Source organism: Mytilus trossulus, chromosome 8 (genome assembly GCF_036588685.1).
Source record: "Mytilus trossulus isolate FHL-02 chromosome 8, PNRI_Mtr1.1.1.hap1, whole genome shotgun sequence".
NCBI classification, from domain to species: domain Eukaryota; kingdom Metazoa; phylum Mollusca; class Bivalvia; order Mytilida; family Mytilidae; genus Mytilus; species Mytilus trossulus.
In genome coordinates, this window is record NC_086380.1 from 10,028,546 (window position 1) to 10,048,797 (window position 20,252).

Here is a 20,252-nt window from a genome sequence, read left to right on the forward strand (position 1 = left end):
ATGAGATCGTGGACTCCATATTAAACACATGAGACGGAAACATGCACTGATTGGTTGATTGATTGGTTGGTTGGTTGGCTAAACATGTTGATTGGTTGATTAAACACGTTGGTTGGTTGGTTGGTTGGTTGGTTGGTTGGTTAAACAACACGTTTGATAGTGTTTCTTGAAACAAGCGAGAAAGAAACAAATGAGATCGTGGACTCCATATTAAACACATGAGACGGAAACATGCACTGATTGGTTGATTGATTGGTTGGTTGGTTGGCTAAACATGTTGATTGGTTGACTAAACACGTTGGTTGGTTGGTTGGTTGGTTGGTTGGTTAAACAACACGTTTGATAGTGTTTCTTGAAACAAGCGAGAAAGAAACAAATGAGATCGTGGACTCCATATTAAACACATGAGACGGAAACATGCACTGATTGATTGATTGATTTATTGGTTGGTTGGTTGGTTGGTTGGTTGGTTGGTTGAACACGTTGATTGGTTGATCAAACACATTCATTTGTAAGTGGGGGTAAAAAAAAAAGGGGGGGGGGGGGTCCTAGGGATTTTTTTTTTATATAAACGGAACAGAATGGTTAAAATTGTCGTTTTACAATTTAAATCAATTGCTTCTAAAAAGCAATTGTAAACGGTCTTGCCCCCCCCCCCCCTCTTTGAAACATGATTGATTGTTATGTGTGTGTGTGTGTGTGTTTGTTTGTCTGTCTGTTTGTTTGTTTGTCTGTTTGTTTCTGTAAGGGGTCTATATTATTCCGGGGAAGTTTCATGTTTAGTTCGGAAAGTTTTTATTTTATTTCAGGTCCAGCGCGCGCGCCAGATTGAGGAGACATCACGTGACGCGGGTTGATAATAACGAAAACTCAGTCTTTTTATTTCTTTTCAGGTGGAGACGTTGAACCATCTATAGAGATGGAATGTGCACAATGTAATTTCTTTTGTCATTGTAGGAAATTGACATTTCGGTCACAGTTCACCAGCAGTGCATGATTTGGATTTTATTGATCCGGTGTAACTTTAAAACACGCGTTGCATGCTTATTTTCTTGTAATGTACATTTTTTCAGCACCAGTTTGTAACACAGAGAAGTATTTTAATCTAGGAGCGAACATTTTATTTTAGGATTTCACTGAGATTTACGGCCCTGCACTGCTAATTTTGCATAGGTACTTTTTCTGTACAAAAAATCTGTAGTACTGGAAAATTACTTTTAAAATATAGTACTTTTTTAGTACTTCAAATTTATTGTAATATTTAAGTACTTGTTTTTTACAGTACTTGATTTGTACTTCAAATTTTAAGTACTCAATTTGTACTTTAATTGTGTAGTACTAAATGTGTACCTCAAATATTAGGTACAAATCAAGTACTGTAAAAAACAGGTACCTAAATATTACAATAAATTTAAAGTACTAAAAAAGTACCATATTTTAAAAGTAATTTTCCAGTACCACAGATTTTTTGTACAGAAAAAGTACCTATGCAAAAGTAGCAGTGTAAGGAGCGATTTTTACGGCATTGCCATTTCTTTTCTCTAGGAAAAGTCTTGAGAGATATCTGCACCACGTTGTTTTATGAACCTTTAGTACATGTATGCCCTGCTGACTGCACATTTTGGGGTCGATTAGACTTGTAGTTTCAGAGTATAACTGATAAGAAGGATGTGGATTTTTTTTTCAGAAGAGATGTAAGAACAATATTGAAATTCAATTCTTCTTGAATAATTGATCATAGGTCTTTCCTTCCATATTGTTTTAATGAAACTGTCATAAATAAACGGTCATACATATTGATTGATTGGTTGGTTGGTTGGTTGGTTGGTTGGTTTGTTTATTACTTAAACACTTGGGATAGGGTCTCTTGAAGCAACCGGAAAAAACTGAGATCTTGGACCCCGTATTGAACACACGAGACGGAAACATGCACTGATTTATTGATTGATTGATTGATTGATTGGTTGGTTGGTTGGTTGGTTAAACATGTTGATTGGTTGATTAAACACGTTGGTTGGTTGGTTAAACACGTTAGATAGTGTTTCTCGAAACAAGCGAGAAAGAAACTAATGAGATCGTGGACTCCATATTAAACACATGAGACGGAAACATGCACCGATTGGTTGATTGATTGGTTGGTTGGTTGGCTTAACATGTTGATTGGTTGATTGAACACGTTGGTTGGTTAGTTGGTTGGTTGGTTAAACACGTTTGATAGTGTTTCTTGAAACAAGCGAGAAAGAAACAAATGAGATCGTGGACTCCATATTAAACACATGAGACGGAAAGATGCACTGATTGGTTGATTGATTGATTGGTTGGTTGGTTGGTTGGCTAAACATGTTGATTGGTTGATTAAACACGTTGGTTGGTTGGTTAAACACGTTGGAAAGTGTTTCTTGAAACAAGCGAGAAAGAAACAAATGAGATCGTGGACTCCATATTAAACACATGAGACGGAAACATGCACTGATTGGTTGATTGATTGGTTGGTTGGTTGGCTAAACATGTTGATTGGTTGATTAAACACGTTGGTTGGTTGGTTGGTTGGTTGGTTGGTTGGTTAAACAACACGTTTGATAGTGTTTCTTGAAACAAGCGAGAAAGAAACAAATGAGATCGTGGACTCCATATTAAACACATGAGACGGAAACATGCACTGATTGGTTGATTGATTGGTTGGTTGGTTGGCTAAACATGTTGATTGGTTGACTAAACACGTTGGTTGGTTGGTTGGTTGGTTGGTTGGTTGGTTAAACAACACGTTTGATAGTGTTTCTTGAAACAAGCGAGAAAGAAACAAATGAGATCGTGGACTCCATATTAAACACATGAGACGGAAACATGCACTGATTGATTGATTGATTTATTGGTTGGTTGGTTGGTTGGTTGGTTGGTTGGTTGAACACGTTGATTGGTTGATCAAACACATTCATTTGTAAGTGGGGGTAAAAAAAAAAGGGGGGGGGGGGTCCTAGGGATTTTTTTTTTATATAAACGGAACAGAATGGTTAAAATTGTCGTTTTACAATTTAAATCAATTGCTTCTAAAAAGCAATTGTAAACGGTCTTGCCCCCCCCCCCCCTCTTTGAAACATGATTGATTGTTATGTGTGTGTGTGTGTGTGTTTGTTTGTCTGTCTGTTTGTTTGTTTGTCTGTTTGTTTCTGTAAGGGGTCTATATTATTCCGGGGAAGTTTCATGTTTAGTTCGGAAAGTTTTTATTTTATTTCAGGTCCAGCGCGCGCGCCAGATTGAGGAGACATCACGTGACGCGGGTTGATAATAACGAAAACTCAGTCTTTTTATTTCTTTTCAGGTGGAGACGTTGAACAGACAACATCTATAGAGATGGAATGTGCACAATGTAATTTCTTTTGTCATTGTAGGAAATTGACATTTCGGTCACAGTTCACCAGCAGTGCATGATTTGGATTTTATTGATCCGGTGTAACTTTAAAACACGCGTTGCATGCTTATTTTCTTGTAATGTACATTTTTTCAGCACCAGTTTGTAACACAGAGAAGTATTTTAATCTAGGAGCGAACATTTTATTTTAGGATTTCACTGAGATTTACGGCCCTGCACTGCTAATTTTGCATAGGTACTTTTTCTGTACAAAAAATCTGTAGTACTGGAAAATTACTTTTAAAATATAGTACTTTTTTAGTACTTCAAATTTATTGTAATATTTAAGTACTTGTTTTTTACAGTACTTGATTTGTACTTCAAATTTTAAGTACTCAATTTGTACTTTAATTGTGTAGTACTAAATGTGTACCTCAAATATTAGGTACAAATCAAGTACTGTAAAAAACAGGTACCTAAATATTACAATAAATTTAAAGTACTAAAAAAGTACCATATTTTAAAAGTAATTTTCCAGTACCACAGATTTTTTGTACAGAAAAAGTACCTATGCAAAAGTAGCAGTGTAAGGAGCGATTTTTACGGCATTGCCATTTCTTTTCTCTAGGAAAAGTCTTGAGAGATATCTGCACCACGTTGTTTTATGAACCTTTAGTACATGTATGCCCTGCTGACTGCACATTTTGGGGTCGATTAGACTTGTAGTTTCAGAGTATAACTGATAAGAAGGATGTGGATTTTTTTTTCAGAAGAGATGTAAGAACAATATTGAAATTCAATTCTTCTTGAATAATTGATCATAGGTCTTTCCTTCCATATTGTTTTAATGAAACTGTCATAAATAAACGGTCATACATATTGATTGATTGGTTGGTTGGTTGGTTGGTTGGTTGGTTTGTTTATTACTTAAACACTTGGGATAGGGTCTCTTGAAGCAACCGGAAAAAACTGAGATCTTGGACCCCGTATTGAACACACGAGACGGAAACATGCACTGATTTATTGATTGATTGATTGATTGATTGGTTGGTTGGTTGGTTGGTTAAACATGTTGATTGGTTGATTAAACACGTTGGTTGGTTGGTTAAACACGTTAGATAGTGTTTCTCGAAACAAGCGAGAAAGAAACTAATGAGATCGTGGACTCCATATTAAACACATGAGACGGAAACATGCACCGATTGGTTGATTGATTGGTTGGTTGGTTGGCTTAACATGTTGATTGGTTGATTGAACACGTTGGTTGGTTAGTTGGTTGGTTGGTTAAACACGTTTGATAGTGTTTCTTGAAACAAGCGAGAAAGAAACAAATGAGATCGTGGACTCCATATTAAACACATGAGACGGAAAGATGCACTGATTGGTTGATTGATTGATTGGTTGGTTGGTTGGTTGGCTAAACATGTTGATTGGTTGATTAAACACGTTGGTTGGTTGGTTAAACACGTTGGAAAGTGTTTCTTGAAACAAGCGAGAAAGAAACAAATGAGATCGTGGACTCCATATTAAACACATGAGACGGAAACATGCACTGATTGGTTGATTGATTGGTTGGTTGGTTGGCTAAACATGTTGATTGGTTGATTAAACACGTTGGTTGGTTGGTTGGTTGGTTGGTTGGTTGGTTAAACAACACGTTTGATAGTGTTTCTTGAAACAAGCGAGAAAGAAACAAATGAGATCGTGGACTCCATATTAAACACATGAGACGGAAACATGCACTGATTGGTTGATTGATTGGTTGGTTGGTTGGCTAAACATGTTGATTGGTTGACTAAACACGTTGGTTGGTTGGTTGGTTGGTTGGTTGGTTAAACAACACGTTTGATAGTGTTTCTTGAAACAAGCGAGAAAGAAACAAATGAGATCGTGGACTCCATATTAAACACATGAGACGGAAACATGCACTGATTGATTGATTGATTTATTGGTTGGTTGGTTGGTTGGTTGGTTGGTTGGTTGAACACGTTGATTGGTTGATCAAACACATTCATTTGTAAGTGGGGGTAAAAAAAAAAGGGGGGGGGGGGTCCTAGGGATTTTTTTTTTATATAAACGGAACAGAATGGTTAAAATTGTCGTTTTACAATTTAAATCAATTGCTTCTAAAAAGCAATTGTAAACGGTCTTGCCCCCCCCCCCTCTCTTTGAAACATGATTGATTGTTATGTGTGTGTGTGTGTGTGTGTTTGTTTGTCTGTCTGTTTGTTTGTTTGTCTGTTTGTTTCTGTAAGGGGTCTATATTATTCCGGGGAAGTTTCATGTTTAGTTCGGAAAGTTTTTATTTTATTTCAGGTCCAGCGCGCGCGCCAGATTGAGGAGACATCACGTGACGCGGGTTGATAATAACGAAAACTCAGTCTTTTTATTTCTTTTCAGGTGGAGACGTTGAACAGACAACATCTATAGAGATGGAATGTGCACAATGTAATTTCTTTTGTCATTGTAGGAAATTGACATTTCGGTCACAGTTCACCAGCAGTGCATGATTTGGATTTTATTGATCCGGTGTAACTTTAAAACACGCGTTGCATGCTTATTTTCTTGTAATGTACATTTTTTCAGCACCAGTTTGTAACACAGAGAAGTATTTTAATCTAGGAGCGAACATTTTATTTTAGGATTTCACTGAGATTTACGGCCCTGCACTGCTAATTTTGCATAGGTACTTTTTCTGTACAAAAAATCTGTAGTACTGGAAAATTACTTTTAAAATATAGTACTTTTTTAGTACTTCAAATTTATTGTAATATTTAAGTACTTGTTTTTTACAGTACTTGATTTGTACTTCAAATTTTAAGTACTCAATTTGTACTTTAATTGTGTAGTACTAAATGTGTACCTCAAATATTAGGTACAAATCAAGTACTGTAAAAAACAGGTACCTAAATATTACAATAAATTTAAAGTACTAAAAAAGTACCATATTTTAAAAGTAATTTTCCAGTACCACAGATTTTTTGTACAGAAAAAGTACCTATGCAAAAGTAGCAGTGTAAGGAGCGATTTTTACGGCATTGCCATTTCTTTTCTCTAGGAAAAGTCTTGAGAGATATCTGCACCACGTTGTTTTATGAACCTTTAGTACATGTATGCCCTGCTGACTGCACATTTTGGGGTCGATTAGACTTGTAGTTTCAGAGTATAACTGATAAGAAGGATGTGGATTTTTTTTTCAGAAGAGATGTAAGAACAATATTGAAATTCAATTCTTCTTGAATAATTGATCATAGGTCTTTCCTTCCATATTGTTTTAATGAAACTGTCATAAATAAACGGTCATACATATTGATTGATTGGTTGGTTGGTTGGTTGGTTGGTTGGTTTGTTTATTACTTAAACACTTGGGATAGGGTCTCTTGAAGCAACCGGAAAAAACTGAGATCTTGGACCCCGTATTGAACACACGAGACGGAAACATGCACTGATTTATTGATTGATTGATTGATTGATTGGTTGGTTGGTTGGTTGGTTAAACATGTTGATTGGTTGATTAAACACGTTGGTTGGTTGGTTAAACACGTTAGATAGTGTTTCTCGAAACAAGCGAGAAAGAAACTAATGAGATCGTGGACTCCATATTAAACACATGAGACGGAAACATGCACCGATTGGTTGATTGATTGGTTGGTTGGTTGGCTTAACATGTTGATTGGTTGATTGAACACGTTGGTTGGTTAGTTGGTTGGTTGGTTAAACACGTTTGATAGTGTTTCTTGAAACAAGCGAGAAAGAAACAAATGAGATCGTGGACTCCATATTAAACACATGAGACGGAAAGATGCACTGATTGGTTGATTGATTGATTGGTTGGTTGGTTGGTTGGCTAAACATGTTGATTGGTTGATTAAACACGTTGGTTGGTTGGTTAAACACGTTGGAAAGTGTTTCTTGAAACAAGCGAGAAAGAAACAAATGAGATCGTGGACTCCATATTAAACACATGAGACGGAAACATGCACTGATTGGTTGATTGATTGGTTGGTTGGTTGGCTAAACATGTTGATTGGTTGATTAAACACGTTGGTTGGTTGGTTGGTTGGTTGGTTGGTTGGTTAAACAACACGTTTGATAGTGTTTCTTGAAACAAGCGAGAAAGAAACAAATGAGATCGTGGACTCCATATTAAACACATGAGACGGAAACATGCACTGATTGGTTGATTGATTGGTTGGTTGGTTGGCTAAACATGTTGATTGGTTGACTAAACACGTTGGTTGGTTGGTTGGTTGGTTGGTTGGTTAAACAACACGTTTGATAGTGTTTCTTGAAACAAGCGAGAAAGAAACAAATGAGATCGTGGACTCCATATTAAACACATGAGACGGAAACATGCACTGATTGATTGATTGATTTATTGGTTGGTTGGTTGGTTGGTTGGTTGGTTGAACACGTTGATTGGTTGATCAAACACATTCATTTGTAAGTGGGGGTAAAAAAAAAAGGGGGGGGGGGGTCCTAGGGATTTTTTTTTTATATAAACGGAACAGAATGGTTAAAATTGTCGTTTTACAATTTAAATCAATTGCTTCTAAAAAGCAATTGTAAACGGTCTTGCCCCCCCCCCCCTCTCTTTGAAACATGATTGATTGTTATGTGTGTGTGTGTGTGTGTTTGTTTGTCTGTCTGTTTGTTTGTTTGTCTGTTTGTTTCTGTAAGGGGTCTATATTATTCCGGGGAAGTTTCATGTTTAGTTCGGAAAGTTTTTATTTTATTTCAGGTCCAGCGCGCGCGCCAGATTGAGGAGACATCACGTGACGCGGGTTGATAATAACGAAAACTCAGTCTTTTTATTTCTTTTCAGGTGGAGACGTTGAACAGACAACATCTATAGAGATGGAATGTGCACAATGTAATTTCTTTTGTCATTGTAGGAAATTGACATTTCGGTCACAGTTCACCAGCAGTGCATGATTTGGATTTTATTGATCCGGTGTAACTTTAAAACACGCGTTGCATGCTTATTTTCTTGTAATGTACATTTTTTCAGCACCAGTTTGTAACACAGAGAAGTATTTTAATCTAGGAGCGAACATTTTATTTTAGGATTTCACTGAGATTTACGGCCCTGCACTGCTAATTTTGCATAGGTACTTTTTCTGTACAAAAAATCTGTAGTACTGGAAAATTACTTTTAAAATATAGTACTTTTTTAGTACTTCAAATTTATTGTAATATTTAAGTACTTGTTTTTTACAGTACTTGATTTGTACTTCAAATTTTAAGTACTCAATTTGTACTTTAATTACTAAATGTGTACCTCAAATATTAGGTACAAATCAAGTACTGTAAAAAACAGGTACCTAAATATTACAATAAATTTAAAGTACTAAAAAAGTACCATATTTTAAAAGTAATTTTCCAGTACCACAGATTTTTTGTACAGAAAAAGTACCTATGCAAAAGTAGCAGTGTAAGGAGCGATTTTTACGGCATTGCCATTTCTTTTCTCTAGGAAAAGTCTTGAGAGATATCTGCACCACGTTGTTTTATGAACCTTTAGTACATGTATGCCCTGCTGACTGCACATTTTGGGGTCGATTAGACTTGTAGTTTCAGAGTATAACTGATAAGAAGGATGTGGATTTTTTTTTCAGAAGAGATGTAAGAACAATATTGAAATTCAATTCTTCTTGAATAATTGATCATAGGTCTTTCCTTCCATATTGTTTTAATGAAACTGTCATAAATAAACGGTCATACATATTGATTGATTGGTTGGTTGGTTGGTTGGTTGGTTGGTTTGTTTATTACTTAAACACTTGGGATAGGGTCTCTTGAAGCAACCGGAAAAAACTGAGATCTTGGACCCCGTATTGAACACACGAGACGGAAACATGCACTGATTTATTGATTGATTGATTGATTGATTGGTTGGTTGGTTGGTTGGTTAAACATGTTGATTGGTTGATTAAACACGTTGGTTGGTTGGTTAAACACGTTAGATAGTGTTTCTCGAAACAAGCGAGAAAGAAACTAATGAGATCGTGGACTCCATATTAAACACATGAGACGGAAACATGCACCGATTGGTTGATTGATTGGTTGGTTGGTTGGCTTAACATGTTGATTGGTTGATTGAACACGTTGGTTGGTTAGTTGGTTGGTTGGTTAAACACGTTTGATAGTGTTTCTTGAAACAAGCGAGAAAGAAACAAATGAGATCGTGGACTCCATATTAAACACATGAGACGGAAAGATGCACTGATTGGTTGATTGATTGATTGGTTGGTTGGTTGGTTGGCTAAACATGTTGATTGGTTGATTAAACACGTTGGTTGGTTGGTTAAACACGTTGGAAAGTGTTTCTTGAAACAAGCGAGAAAGAAACAAATGAGATCGTGGACTCCATATTAAACACATGAGACGGAAACATGCACTGATTGGTTGATTGATTGGTTGGTTGGTTGGCTAAACATGTTGATTGGTTGATTAAACACGTTGGTTGGTTGGTTGGTTGGTTGGTTGGTTGGTTAAACAACACGTTTGATAGTGTTTCTTGAAACAAGCGAGAAAGAAACAAATGAGATCGTGGACTCCATATTAAACACATGAGACGGAAACATGCACTGATTGGTTGATTGATTGGTTGGTTGGTTGGCTAAACATGTTGATTGGTTGACTAAACACGTTGGTTGGTTGGTTGGTTGGTTGGTTGGTTAAACAACACGTTTGATAGTGTTTCTTGAAACAAGCGAGAAAGAAACAAATGAGATCGTGGACTCCATATTAAACACATGAGACGGAAACATGCACTGATTGATTGATTGATTTATTGGTTGGTTGGTTGGTTGGTTGGTTGGTTGGTTGAACACGTTGATTGGTTGATCAAACACATTCATTTGTAAGTGGGGGTAAAAAAAAAAGGGGGGGGGGGGGTCCTAGGGATTTTTTTTTTATATAAACGGAACAGAATGGTTAAAATTGTCGTTTTACAATTTAAATCAATTGCTTCTAAAAAGCAATTGTAAACGGTCTTGCCCCCCCCCCCCTCTTTGAAACATGATTGATTGTTATGTGTGTGTGTGTGTGTGTGTTTGTTTGTCTGTCTGTTTGTTTGTTTGTCTGTTTGTTTCTGTAAGGGGTCTATATTATTCCGGGGAAGTTTCATGTTTAGTTCGGAAAGTTTTTATTTTATTTCAGGTCCAGCGCGCGCGCCAGATTGAGGAGACATCACGTGACGCGGGTTGATAATAACGAAAACTCAGTCTTTTTATTTCTTTTCAGGTGGAGACGTTGAACAGACAACATCTATAGAGATGGAATGTGCACAATGTAATTTCTTTTGTCATTGTAGGAAATTGACATTTCGGTCACAGTTCACCAGCAGTGCATGATTTGGATTTTATTGATCCGGTGTAACTTTAAAACACGCGTTGCATGCTTATTTTCTTGTAATGTACATTTTTTCAGCACCAGTTTGTAACACAGAGAAGTATTTTAATCTAGGAGCGAACATTTTATTTTAGGATTTCACTGAGATTTACGGCCCTGCACTGCTAATTTTGCATAGGTACTTTTTCTGTACAAAAAATCTGTAGTACTGGAAAATTACTTTTAAAATATAGTACTTTTTTAGTACTTCAAATTTATTGTAATATTTAAGTACTTGTTTTTTACAGTACTTGATTTGTACTTCAAATTTTAAGTACTCAATTTGTACTTTAATTGTGTAGTACTAAATGTGTACCTCAAATATTAGGTACAAATCAAGTACTGTAAAAAACAGGTACCTAAATATTACAATAAATTTAAAGTACTAAAAAAGTACCATATTTTAAAAGTAATTTTCCAGTACCACAGATTTTTTGTACAGAAAAAGTACCTATGCAAAAGTAGCAGTGTAAGGAGCGATTTTTACGGCATTGCCATTTCTTTTCTCTAGGAAAAGTCTTGAGAGATATCTGCACCACGTTGTTTTATGAACCTTTAGTACATGTATGCCCTGCTGACTGCACATTTTGGGGTCGATTAGACTTGTAGTTTCAGAGTATAACTGATAAGAAGGATGTGGATTTTTTTTTCAGAAGAGATGTAAGAACAATATTGAAATTCAATTCTTCTTGAATAATTGATCATAGGTCTTTCCTTCCATATTGTTTTAATGAAACTGTCATAAATAAACGGTCATACATATTGATTGATTGGTTGGTTGGTTGGTTGGTTGGTTGGTTTGTTTATTACTTAAACACTTGGGATAGGGTCTCTTGAAGCAACCGGAAAAAACTGAGATCTTGGACCCCGTATTGAACACACGAGACGGAAACATGCACTGATTTATTGATTGATTGATTGATTGATTGGTTGGTTGGTTGGTTGGTTAAACATGTTGATTGGTTGATTAAACACGTTGGTTGGTTGGTTAAACACGTTAGATAGTGTTTCTCGAAACAAGCGAGAAAGAAACTAATGAGATCGTGGACTCCATATTAAACACATGAGACGGAAACATGCACCGATTGGTTGATTGATTGGTTGGTTGGTTGGCTTAACATGTTGATTGGTTGATTGAACACGTTGGTTGGTTAGTTGGTTGGTTGGTTAAACACGTTTGATAGTGTTTCTTGAAACAAGCGAGAAAGAAACAAATGAGATCGTGGACTCCATATTAAACACATGAGACGGAAAGATGCACTGATTGGTTGATTGATTGATTGGTTGGTTGGTTGGTTGGCTAAACATGTTGATTGGTTGATTAAACACGTTGGTTGGTTGGTTAAACACGTTGGAAAGTGTTTCTTGAAACAAGCGAGAAAGAAACAAATGAGATCGTGGACTCCATATTAAACACATGAGACGGAAACATGCACTGATTGGTTGATTGATTGGTTGGTTGGTTGGCTAAACATGTTGATTGGTTGATTAAACACGTTGGTTGGTTGGTTGGTTGGTTGGTTGGTTGGTTAAACAACACGTTTGATAGTGTTTCTTGAAACAAGCGAGAAAGAAACAAATGAGATCGTGGACTCCATATTAAACACATGAGACGGAAACATGCACTGATTGGTTGATTGATTGGTTGGTTGGTTGGCTAAACATGTTGATTGGTTGACTAAACACGTTGGTTGGTTGGTTGGTTGGTTGGTTGGTTAAACAACACGTTTGATAGTGTTTCTTGAAACAAGCGAGAAAGAAACAAATGAGATCGTGGACTCCATATTAAACACATGAGACGGAAACATGCACTGATTGATTGATTGATTTATTGGTTGGTTGGTTGGTTGGTTGGTTGGTTGGTTGAACACGTTGATTGGTTGATCAAACACATTCATTTGTAAGTGGGGGTAAAAAAAAAAGGGGGGGGGGGGGTCCTAGGGATTTTTTTTTTATATAAACGGAACAGAATGGTTAAAATTGTCGTTTTACAATTTAAATCAATTGCTTCTAAAAAGCAATTGTAAACGGTCTTTCCCCCCCCCCCCTCTTTGAAACATGATTGATTGTTATGTGTGTGTGTGTGTGTGTTTGTTTGTTGTCTGTCTGTTTGTTTGTTTGTCTGTTTGTTTCTGTAAGGGGTCTATATTATTCCGGGGAAGTTTCATGTTTAGTTCGGAAAGTTTTTATTTTATTTCAGGTCCAGCGCGCGCGCCAGATTGAGGAGACATCACGTGACGCGGGTTGATAATAACGAAAACTCAGTCTTTTTATTTCTTTTCAGGTGGAGACGTTGAACAGACAACATCTATAGAGATGGAATGTGCACAATGTAATTTCTTTTGTCATTGTAGGAAATTGACATTTCGGTCACAGTTCACCAGCAGTGCATGATTTGGATTTTATTGATCCGGTGTAACTTTAAAACACGCGTTGCATGCTTATTTTCTTGTAATGTACATTTTTTCAGCACCAGTTTGTAACACAGAGAAGTATTTTAATCTAGGAGCGAACATTTTATTTTAGGATTTCACTGAGATTTACGGCCCTGCACTGCTAATTTTGCATAGGTACTTTTTCTGTACAAAAAATCTGTAGTACTGGAAAATTACTTTTAAAATATAGTACTTTTTTAGTACTTCAAATTTATTGTAATATTTAAGTACTTGTTTTTTACAGTACTTGATTTGTACTTCAAATTTTAAGTACTCAATTTGTACTTTAATTGTGTAGTACTAAATGTGTACCTCAAATATTAGGTACAAATCAAGTACTGTAAAAAACAGGTACCTAAATATTACAATAAATTTAAAGTACTAAAAAAGTACCATATTTTAAAAGTAATTTTCCAGTACCACAGATTTTTTGTACAGAAAAAGTACCTATGCAAAAGTAGCAGTGTAAGGAGCGATTTTTACGGCATTGCCATTTCTTTTCTCTAGGAAAAGTCTTGAGAGATATCTGCACCACGTTGTTTTATGAACCTTTAGTACATGTATGCCCTGCTGACTGCACATTTTGGGGTCGATTAGACTTGTAGTTTCAGAGTATAACTGATAAGAAGGATGTGGATTTTTTTTTCAGAAGAGATGTAAGAACAATATTGAAATTCAATTCTTCTTGAATAATTGATCATAGGTCTTTCCTTCCATATTGTTTTAATGAAACTGTCATAAATAAACGGTCATACATATTGATTGATTGGTTGGTTGGTTGGTTGGTTGGTTGGTTTGTTTATTACTTAAACACTTGGGATAGGGTCTCTTGAAGCAACCGGAAAAAACTGAGATCTTGGACCCCGTATTGAACACACGAGACGGAAACATGCACTGATTTATTGATTGATTGATTGATTGATTGGTTGGTTGGTTGGTTGGTTAAACATGTTGATTGGTTGATTAAACACGTTGGTTGGTTGGTTAAACACGTTAGATAGTGTTTCTCGAAACAAGCGAGAAAGAAACTAATGAGATCGTGGACTCCATATTAAACACATGAGACGGAAACATGCACCGATTGGTTGATTGATTGGTTGGTTGGTTGGCTTAACATGTTGATTGGTTGATTGAACACGTTGGTTGGTTAGTTGGTTGGTTGGTTAAACACGTTTGATAGTGTTTCTTGAAACAAGCGAGAAAGAAACAAATGAGATCGTGGACTCCATATTAAACACATGAGACGGAAAGATGCACTGATTGGTTGATTGATTGATTGGTTGGTTGGTTGGTTGGCTAAACATGTTGATTGGTTGATTAAACACGTTGGTTGGTTGGTTAAACACGTTGGAAAGTGTTTCTTGAAACAAGCGAGAAAGAAACAAATGAGATCGTGGACTCCATATTAAACACATGAGACGGAAACATGCACTGATTGGTTGATTGATTGGTTGGTTGGTTGGCTAAACATGTTGATTGGTTGATTAAACACGTTGGTTGGTTGGTTGGTTGGTTGGTTGGTTGGTTAAACAACACGTTTGATAGTGTTTCTTGAAACAAGCGAGAAAGAAACAAATGAGATCGTGGACTCCATATTAAACACATGAGACGGAAACATGCACTGATTGGTTGATTGATTGGTTGGTTGGTTGGCTAAACATGTTGATTGGTTGACTAAACACGTTGGTTGGTTGGTTGGTTGGTTGGTTGGTTAAACAACACGTTTGATAGTGTTTCTTGAAACAAGCGAGAAAGAAACAAATGAGATCGTGGACTCCATATTAAACACATGAGACGGAAACATGCACTGATTGATTGATTGATTTATTGGTTGGTTGGTTGGTTGAACACGTTGATTGGTTGATCAAACACATTCATTTGTAAGTGGGGGTAAAAAAAAAAGGGGGGGGGGGGTCCTAGGGATTTTTTTTTTATATAAACGGAACAGAATGGTTAAAATTGTCGTTTTACAATTTAAATCAATTGCTTCTAAAAAGCAATTGTAAACGGTCTTGCCCCCCCCCCCCTCTCTTTGAAACATGATTGATTGTTATGTGTGTGTGTGTGTGTGTTTGTTTGTCTGTCTGTTTGTTTGTTTGTCTGTTTGTTTCTGTAAGGGGTCTATATTATTCCGGGGAAGTTTCATGTTTAGTTCGGAAAGTTTTTATTTTATTTCAGGTCCAGCGCGCGCGCCAGATTGAGGAGACATCACGTGACGCGGGTTGATAATAACGAAAACTCAGTCTTTTTATTTCTTTTCAGGTGGAGACGTTGAACAGACAACATCTATAGAGATGGAATGTGCACAATGTAATTTCTTTTGTCATTGTAGGAAATTGACATTTCGGTCACAGTTCACCAGCAGTGCATGATTTGGATTTTATTGATCCGGTGTAACTTTAAAACACGCGTTGCATGCTTATTTTCTTGTAATGTACATTTTTTCAGCACCAGTTTGTAACACAGAGAAGTATTTTAATCTAGGAGCGAACATTTTATTTTAGGATTTCACTGAGATTTACGGCCCTGCACTGCTAATTTTGCATAGGTACTTTTTCTGTACAAAAAATCTGTAGTACTGGAAAATTACTTTTAAAATATAGTACTTTTTTAGTACTTCAAATTTATTGTAATATTTAAGTACTTGTTTTTTACAGTACTTGATTTGTACTTCAAATTTTAAGTACTCAATTTGTACTTTAATTGTGTAGTACTAAATGTGTACCTCAAATATTAGGTACAAATCAAGTACTGTAAAAAACAGGTACCTAAATATTACAATAAATTTAAAGTACTAAAAAAGTACCATATTTTAAAAGTAATTTTCCAGTACCACAGATTTTTTGTACAGAAAAAGTACCTATGCAAAAGTAGCAGTGTAAGGAGCGATTTTTACGGCATTGCCATTTCTTTTCTCTAGGAAAAGTCTTGAGAGATATCTGCACCACGTTGTTTTATGAACCTTTAGTACATGTATGCCCTGCTGACTGCACATTTTGGGGTCGATTAGACTTGTAGTTTCAGAGTATAACTGATAAGAAGGATGTGGATTTTTTTTTCAGAAGAGATGTAAGAACAATATTGAAATTCAATTCTTCTTGAATAATTGATCATAGGTCTTTCCTTCCATATTGTTTTAATGAAACTGTCATAAATAAACGGTCATACATATTGATTGATTGGTTGGTTGGTTGGTTGGTTGGTTGGTTTGTTTATTACTTAAACACTTGGGATAGGGTCTCTTGAAGCAACCGGAAAAAACTGAGATCTTGGACCCCGTATTGAACACACGAGACGGAAACATGCACTGATTTATTGATTGATTGATTGATTGATTGGTTGGTTGGTTGGTTGGTTAAACATGTTGATTGGTTGATTAAACACGTTGGTTGGTTGGTTAAACACGTTAGATAGTGTTTCTCGAAACAAGCGAGAAAGAAACTAATGAGATCGTGGACTCCATATTAAACACATGAGACGGAAACATGCACCGATTGGTTGATTGATTGGTTGGTTGGTTGGCTTAACATGTTGATTGGTTGATTGAACACGTTGGTTGGTTAGTTGGTTGGTTGGTTAAACACGTTTGATAGTGTTTCTTGAAACAAGCGAGAAAGAAACAAATGAGATCGTGGACTCCATATTAAACACATGAGACGGAAAGATGCACTGATTGGTTGATTGATTGATTGGTTGGTTGGTTGGTTGGCTAAACATGTTGATTGGTTGATTAAACACGTTGGTTGGTTGGTTAAACACGTTGGAAAGTGTTTCTTGAAACAAGCGAGAAAGAAACAAATGAGATCGTGGACTCCATATTAAACACATGAGACGGAAACATGCACTGATTGGTTGATTGATTGGTTGGTTGGTTGGCTAAACATGTTGATTGGTTGATTAAACACGTTGGTTGGTTGGTTGGTTGGTTGGTTGGTTGGTTAAACAACACGTTTGATAGTGTTTCTTGAAACAAGCGAGAAAGAAACAAATGAGATCGTGGACTCCATATTAAACACATGAGACGGAAACATGCACTGATTGGTTGATTGATTGGTTGGTTGGTTGGCTAAACATGTTGATTGGTTGACTAAACACGTTGGTTGGTTGGTTGGTTGGTTGGTTGGTTGGTTAAACAACACGTTTGATAGTGTTTCTTGAAACAAGCGAGAAAGAAACAAATGAGATCGTGGACTCCATATTAAACACATGAGACGGAAACATGCACTGATTGATTGATTGATTTATTGGTTGGTTGGTTGGTTGGTTGGTTGGTTGGTTGAACACGTTGATTGGTTGATCAAACACATTCATTTGTAAGTGGGGGTAAAAAAAAAAGGGGGGGGGGGGTCCTAGGGATTTTTTTTTTATATAAACGGAACAGAATGGTTAAAATTGTCGTTTTACAATTTAAATCAATTGCTTCTAAAAAGCAATTGTAAACGGTCTTGCCCCCCCCCCCCCTCTTTGAAACATGATTGATTGTTATGTGTGTGTGTGTGTGTGTTTGTTTGTCTGTCTGTTTGTTTGTTTGTCTGTTTGTTTCTGTAAGGGGTCTATATTATTCCGGGGAAGTTTCATGTTTAGTTCGGAAAGTTTTTATTTTATTTCAGGTCCAGCGCGCGCGCCAGATTGAGGAGACATCACGTGACGCGGGTTGATAATAACGAAAACTCAGTCTTTTTATTTCTTTTCAGGTGGAGACGTTGAACAGACAACATCTATAGAGATGGAATGTGCACAATGTAATTTCTTTTGTCATTGTAGGAAATTGACATTTCGGTCACAGTTCACCAGCAGTGCATGATTTGGATTTTATTGATCCGGTGTAACTTTAAAACACGCGTTGCATGCTTATTTTCTTGTAATGTACATTTTTTCAGCACCAGTTTGTAACACAGAGAAGTATTTTAATCTAGGAGCGAACATTTTATTTTAGGATTTCACTGAGATTTACGGCCCTGCACTGCTAATTTTGCATAGGTACTTTTTCTGTACAAAAAATCTGTAGTACTGGAAAATTACTTTTAAAATATAGTACTTTTTTAGTACTTCAAATTTATTGTAATATTTAAGTACTTGTTTTTTACAGTACTTGATTTGTACTTCAAATTTTAAGTACTCAATTTGTACTTTAATTGTGTAGTACTAAATGTGTACCTCAAATATTAGGTACAAATCAAGTACTGTAAAAAACAGGTACCTAAATATTACAATAAATTTAAAGTACTAAAAAAGTACCATATTTTAAAAGTAATTTTCCAGTACCACAGATTTTTTGTACAGAAAAAGTACCTATGCAAAAGTAGCAGTGTAAGGAGCGATTTTTACGGCATTGCCATTTCTTTTCTCTAGGAAAAGTCTTGAGAGATATCTGCACCACGTTGTTTTATGAACCTTTAGTACATGTATGCCCTGCTGACTGCACATTTTGGGGTCGATTAGACTTGTAGTTTCAGAGTATAACTGATAAGAAGGATGTGGATTTTTTTTTCAGAAGAGATGTAAGAACAATATTGAAATTCAATTCTTCTTGAATAATTGATCATAGGTCTTTCCTTCCATATTGTTTTAATGAAACTGTCATAAATAAACGGTCATACATATTGATTGATTGGTTGGTTGGTTGGTTGGTTGGTTGGTTTGTTTATTACTTAAACACTTGGGATAGGGTCTCTTGAAGCAACCGGAAAAAACTGAGATCTTGGACCCCGTATTGAACACACGAGACGGAAACATGCACTGATTTATTGATTGATTGATTGATTGATTGGTTGGTTGGTTGGTTGGTTAAACATGTTGATTGGTTGATTAAACACGTTGGTTGGTTGGTTAAACACGTTAGATAGTGTTTCTCGAAACAAGCGAGAAAGAAACTAATGAGATCGTGGACTCCATATTAAACACATGAGACGGAAACATGCACCGATTGGTTGATTGATTGGTTGGTTGGTTGGCTTAACATGTTGATTGGTTGATTGAACACGTTGGTTGGTTAGTTGGTTGGTTGGTTAAACACGTTTGATAGTGTTTCTTGAAACAAGCGAGAAAGAAACAAATGAGATCGTGGACTCCATATTAAACACATGAGACGGAAAGATGCACTGATTGGTTGATTGATTGATTGGTTGGTTGGTTGGTTGGCTAAACATGTTGATTGGTTGATTAAACACGTTGGTTGGTTGGTTAAACACGTTGGAAAGTGTTTCTTGAAACAAGCGAGAAAGAAACAAATGAGATCGTGGACTCCATATTAAACACATGAGACGGAAACATGCACTGATTGGTTGATTGATTGGTTGGTTGGTTGGCTAAACATGTTGATTGGTTGATTAAACACGTTGGTTGGTTGGTTGGTTGGTTGGTTGGTTGGTTAAACAACACGTTTGATAGTGTTTCTTGAAACAAGCGAGAAAGAAACAAATGAGATCGTGGACTCCATATTAAACACATGAGACGGAAACATGCACTGATTGGTTGATTGATTGGTTGGTTGGTTGGCTAAACATGTTGATTGGTTGACTAAACACGTTGGTTGGTTGGTTGGTTGGTTGGTTGGTTAAACAACACGTTTGATAGTGTTTCTTGAAACAAGCGAGAAAGAAACAAATGAGATCGTGGACTCCATATTAAACACATGAGACGGAAACATGCACTGATTGATTGATTGATTTATTGGTTGGTTGGTTGGTTGGTTGGTTGGTTGAACACGTTGATTGGTTGATCAAACACATTCATTTGTAAGTGGGGGTAAAAAAAAAAGGGGGGGGGGGGGTCCTAGGGATTTTTTTTTTATATAAACGGAACAGAATGGTTAAAATTGTCGTTTTACAATTTAAATCAATTGCTTCTAAAAAGCAATTGTAAACGGTCTTGCCCCCCCCCCCCCTCTTTGAAACATGATTGATTGTTATGTGTGTGTGTGTGTGTGTTTGTTTGTCTGTCTGTTTGTTTGTTTGTCTGTTTGTTTCTGTAAGGGGTCTATATTATTCCGGGGAAGTTTCATGTTTAGTTCGGAAAGTTTTTATTTTATTTCAGGTCCAGCGCGCGCGCCAGATTGAGGAGACATCACGTGA

The 20,252-nt window shown here is 36.4% G+C and overlaps 1 protein-coding gene across 1 annotated transcript in view; it reads right to left on the reverse strand.

Moving 5' to 3' along the window:
* Positions 1–20,252, reverse strand: part of LOC134727319 (uncharacterized) — a 286,564-nt gene that overhangs the window by 173,477 nt on the left and 92,835 nt on the right. The window lies entirely within an intron of this gene.